The sequence below is a fragment of the Oryzias latipes genome, chromosome 13, assembly GCF_002234675.1.
Source record: "Oryzias latipes chromosome 13, ASM223467v1".
NCBI lineage: Eukaryota > Metazoa > Chordata > Actinopteri > Beloniformes > Adrianichthyidae > Oryzias > Oryzias latipes.
Window position 1 is genome coordinate 14,042,831 of NC_019871.2, and position 5,694 is coordinate 14,048,524.

The 5,694-nt window shown below is 39.4% G+C and overlaps 1 protein-coding gene across 1 annotated transcript in view; it reads left to right on the forward strand.

The window, feature by feature from the left end:
- The window catches only part of LOC101161179 (B-cell lymphoma/leukemia 11A), a 9,939-nt gene extending 9,053 nt beyond the window's left edge, over positions 1–886 (forward strand). Inside the window, exon 3 of the mRNA XM_023961863.1 lies at positions 1–886. This exon is cut by the window's left edge and continues 2,462 nt beyond it. The gene's annotated coding sequence lies outside the window, so the exon portion shown is untranslated.
- The last annotated feature ends 4,808 nt before the right edge of the window (positions 887–5,694 follow it).

The following is a 5,694-nucleotide window of genomic DNA, read 5'->3' on the forward strand; positions in this document are numbered from 1 at the left end:
TTATTTCTAAATGTGAATGCAAAGACTTTAAGTCTTGTCTACCACTGTTTTTGTATCAGTTTCTATGCATAAAAAGCATCAATTTTACCTTCATGTGAAATGGGTTTGTACTATTTTTTTTTATTGTGATGGTAATTTCTTTCATTGTTTACATTTGTAAATGGCCAGACTGCTCAAAGCTCTTGCATGTGTTTTTTGCTGTCCTGTGGATTTCTTAAGTCTTTGTTTGAATTCTTCCTAACTTATGGATGCCGCATGTCGAGGGGGCAAATAAGGAAAAAAAAAGTCAGTTTCACTGCTGAACGACAGACATGTTTTTACTGGACTTTTTGTGGGAGCAAGCACTCGGATGAGTGAGATGTTCATAAAGTTTTTCTGTACAAACTGGGCTTGGGGCATTTCTGCTGACCCCTCTGTCTCGTGTGCGACCCAGCAGGTCATGGATGTGCGTGTGGGGCTGCTGCTGGGTCATCATTTTTGACTCTGGGGGAATTTATTAGCACAATTTATGTTTGAGAAAGTTGACAAAAGTCTGTACATCTTTCTCATGACTACTGTAACGACTTCCAAATTGAATCTCTACAGCATTTACGTGAAAAAATAATTATTTTTGTTTGCTGCTTCAAAACCTGTTGTGAACAAATGCAGTGTAACTGTTCAGGGATGAAATTTTGTACATAGATTCTTGATGTTATCTTTGTTGTTGTTTATAATGATCAGCTTGTCCCTGTTACATGCTCTTTGCTTTTCCACTATTGCTGTTTTCTTTATCACTCCTCACTGGCTATTGTGAAACTATGCCTTTGATGTCTTTGTAAACCTGACACCGTTTTGTAATTAACCTTGTCACAAGGTGCCTCAATAAAGAAATGAGGTAAAATATACCACATTTGTGACAGTGAGTGTGTTATTCTTATTTTTTGTCGGCTGTGGTGCAGAGGTAGGGCGGTTGACCTCTGATCGGACAGTTGCGAATCCGGTTCCCGCCTTACCCGCCCATGTGTCAAAGTGTCCTTGGGAAAGACACTGAACCCCAGATTGCTCCTGGTGGTTAGCGCCAGTGTTTAACAGCGGTGTGGGTGCATGCTGGGACTGTAACTGTAAAGCTCCTTGGGTCTTCGAGAAAGGTAAAGCACTATATAAGTATAGTTTTGCTGTATTATTATTATAATTCTTTTCTTCAGGACGAAAGCTTTTGAAACTATTTTTAACTGTCCTTTCTCACCAGGATGTTGTCTTAGTCAGCCTAGGTCGCTCCTCCAAGGAGGCAGCCAGAGCTGACTTATTAATTTTTAATGTGCGTGTTTGGATAAGGGACCCTCGATCCTTGTTTACATCCTTATGAAGTTGCTGGCTCAGTCTGGGAGCACTGTAATGTTATTCAGGGTGGTGGTGGGGAGTGTTGTAAGAGTATGTGCTTTATTGTAAATGTATGTAGGAACGAATTTGTGACGGCGTGATGGATATGTGGAGCGAGTCGGTGGAGGTGGACAGAGCTGACAGCTGTTTCTTGGGGTGTGAGAATGGAGGGGGACACCTCGCTTTGGTCATTGTTTGGGGGCATGTTGGGAGGCCGATTAGGGTGGGAGAGGAGTATCAAAGAGTTAGAATAATTGCTGACTCCATTTTAAGTGCATTAAAAAAAAACCTCTGCTCCAGCATCTCTGGCCCCACCTTCTTCTAATGAAAATGAAGTTCTATGATCCCTCTAGCTCATTAACAGCAGGGCTTTTAATGAGCCTTCAACAGGGTGGGGGCTGGATAGATGAAGAGAAGGGTTAGTTTGTGCGTGTGTGTGTGTGTGTGTGTGGGGGGGGGGGCTTGCACCAGATGCACATACGCCCACTTTTACCAGTTAGCATTATGTTGCTGAGTGGAAGGAGGAAGTGAGGACAGAAGCCCCTCCGACCCAGGCGAGTCACCTCCTCTCCACAGAGACGGGGCAACAACAAGGAGGCAGGTCCTCCTTCTCTCCCCCTGATGTGTGTCAGGCGCCGCAGAAAGCGCCATTTGGTTCTCGTGAGGACCCAATTATGAAAGGTAAGGTGATACAGAGCAGAAGACACTGGCCCCTAAAGCAAGTGGATACCTTTTTCCTTGTGTGCCTTTTGTCCTCCTGCCCTGCAGTGAGCTGTCGTCAGACCTGCACAGGTCAGTGTCGGCACCCAAAGCAAGCAATCACAAAGTAGAGGGTTTATCACGTCGGCCCATAAATGCTCTGGTGTTTTCTGACCAGGGACTGCCCTGGGGAGGAGAAAAACATAGACTTTGAGACCTAATACTCTTGACTCAAGGAGTGCTTGAGCAAAAAGGGAGAGGTCACTCACTGCAGGACAGACGCACACCATAACTGTCAACATTAAATACACATGAGCAAAAAGAATCTGTACTTACTGTGAATCAATTTGAATTCCATGCTATGCCATTAATACCAACTGATATGGTTCTTCCAAGACTTTGTTTTGGAGTCAAAAGCATCAAGCCAGTTCCTCTGGAGGTGAAGCCTGAGGGAATCGGCTCAGTTGCTTGAATGTCAAAAGCGTTTCTTCAATAGAAAACTGGATCATACAGCATTAATGGTAGGAAACTGTTGACACAAAAATGCCAATTTGTCTTCAGTCGTGTAATCAGAGCCGCATGCTCTTATGGTTGCCCCATTTACACAGACAATAAAACCATTAAACTTGCAAAACTGCTGCAGCGGTTGCATAAACTGCAGATGGAACATTAACTTGTACAGTAATTAAAGGTTGGAGCTTTCTGCAAGCAGCCTTTGACCACTTTTCATTGTTACAGTCTATTATTGGCTTTATTATCTTGTACCGCTTAAAATTACCATTCCTCAATGTTTTCAGTTTTTGTTTAGATCTCTTTTTTTTCCATCCATACAAGAAATGCGCTTGCGTGGATAAAATACACATTAAAGCTTCAATACGATGAACAAAGAACAAAAAATGTACACAGTTCACACAGCATGCCCCCCAAAAAAGTCTACTTCCACTGAAGTTGCACTCCCCTTTATAGATAACTGTTATTTTTTTAATCAGACATTACGAATATGTTATAATATATTTATTTTTGTGACTGAAAATTTTAGCTCCTGTTTGGGAATTTCACTCCAAGCAAGGAAATAACAGAGAGAAGCTCAGTTCTAATATCGCAACTCTTAAGAAATACACATTTAAAGTTGCACAAAAGTGAAACCTCTCATACCAGGTGTGTAAGTTCATAGTGCATAACAAAACATAAAGGTAATGAATCACGGTAGTGTATTAGTTATGCTTTAACAAAATAGTGTAAGGCATTAATAAGGAACTTTAAGGTCACATTTTTCTTATTATGTGTCCAGTAACTAAACTTGTGGTCGGTCACTTTAAGCCTTTTGTAGAGTTTCTATAAACCTAAACTAGTGAGATAACATTTCTGCCTTTTTAGGCCCAAAATTTTGATTTTCTTTGATTTTATTCTATATGAGTGTGTTTAGTTCTGTTTTTTCATGTTGTTTCCTAGGTGCAGTCATTTTAACCTGCTTTTTCAGGAGATATTTTAGTTTTTAGTTTATCTGGGGCAAACAGGCCTCGGAATGTCTGAACCTCTTTTTGCATATTTTGATTCATATTTTTAATTTTTTACAGACTTAACTGCCTAAAGCTGAGAGTTGCTCCTCTAACTGTTCTGTCGGTGCTTTTACCAAAGGTAAACAATATTATTAGTAGCATTTACTATGACACCATACGTCCCTCATATAAATGAAAAATACTTTGCAGTACTTCAAATTTTATGTTTTACTGCATCACTTCAAAGTAATGCAGAACTTGTGTAACACAGTACAATTTTGAGAGAGTAATATTGAAAACTTATGAATACGTTTGTACAGCAACAAGAAATCTGTAATGTATTGTAATTGAATGGGTTAGTTCAAAAGGGGCCCAAGTCCATATTTTTTTCAAAATAGAGATATTATATGTTCTATGGTCTTCAAGGGAAAAGCTATCTGATTATGTGCAAAAAAGTCTCAAGTCTGTTGTAACGTATTGACTATGCTTGACATTTTCAATGCATTAACCCTTGTGCTATCTTAGATGACCCCACCCTTACTTTGACATGTTCTCCCTACCATGACAAAGGTGGATAAAGGTGTAAAGATTTCATGTAATCCATGGACACCAGTGAAGATCACAAATCATTGAAGAAAAAAGGTTCAGAGCACTGTCTACTGGGTCTAGATGACCCAACTCCCAACGTTAGAGTGCCTAGGATAGCACAAAGGTTATGTGCAAAATTCCTGGACTTGAGCCTCTCTTGCATGGGTTTTGTTTTTTCCCATATATGGCAGCACTATTTATCCAATATGGCAGAGCCCTGTTTAATTCAAGAAAGGTCCAAGTCCAGAAACTTTAGTTTGCTGCTCCTCTGAAATGATAAAAGTGAGGTGTTTCAGATTATATATTGTAAGCTATGAACTGGTGCTAAATCTGGGTAAAGTATTAATCATTTGGTGTAGCCTCCCTTTAAGCTATGCAATTAAAATAATTTCCTGGAAAAACAAACGTCTTGGACTTGGGCCCCTTTTGAACTAACCCATTCAATTGTGAAGTAACTTACAAAAAACTGTTGATTAGTATTCCTATTTTATCCATTTTTTACCCATTTTTTTGTCTCAAAAAAAAACTATTTATATTAATGTTTCACCTAATGATGAGTTCTTTTTGAATGATGTTGTTCAGTGTTAAACCAAAAATCTTTATTGGAAAGAAAGAATGACCAATACTTTAGTTATGTTCTATTTTTTTCTGTTTAGTAGAAAAGATTATGTTTATTCTGCTATGGAACCATCCCGGATAAATGAGAGTCTTCACAGACATGTCATTTAAAAAAAACAAACATCAAAATTCATTGCTGCATTTTGTAAATTGACTATGTCTCTCTATGAGCTGCCTTTTATGTAGGCTTTCTGACAGGACAGGAACTCCATTCAGCGAAGTGTCAAGTGAAACACGGCCAGACGACTGTTAAACTGGATCCTCTTGCACAGGAGTCAGAACGTTGACACCACAAACCACCCCTGCTGCTTCAGATTGAGCACCAAGAGTGTCTAAAGTGTAACTCATCTTGTGGTGAGACCCGAAGTCTCCTCTTCGTCTGAGATTTATGTCTCATGGTAACTTGTAAAGAAACACGTTTCAAGAAGAAAGCAGTCTCTTTCGGAGAAAATCTTAAAACCTGGTACAGTTGTTGGTACATCGGCTGAGCTGTAAACCGTAAACCACAGATGTATGACACACTGTGACCTGCCAATCTTTCTCAGGAAAGCAGTTAAACATTCTAAACAATGTATTGAAAATATGGAGCATCATTTCTGTCCTTTTTCAAAATTATTCCCACTTTGTTCTTCTTCAAAGCTTTCCTGGCAGGACTGGATTCAAACGTTTTAATTACTCCTGTGGCTTGTAAACCAAGTTTAGAATTACTAAATATTATTACATTTTTTAAGATTATTTGGAATTTAATAAAGAGAGCAAAAAGTAAGGAAACAAATAGAGAACCTTTTCTGCAGAGTGGCAGGAGTTCATTAATAATTTGCCTATGAGTTGTGAATGGGACTGTTTTGGGTAGAAAGTAAGGCTCCGTTGATATCCCATCATCCCTTTGTTTGCACTCTCTCCCGCTAGCTTACAGCCCTTCACAACCCCA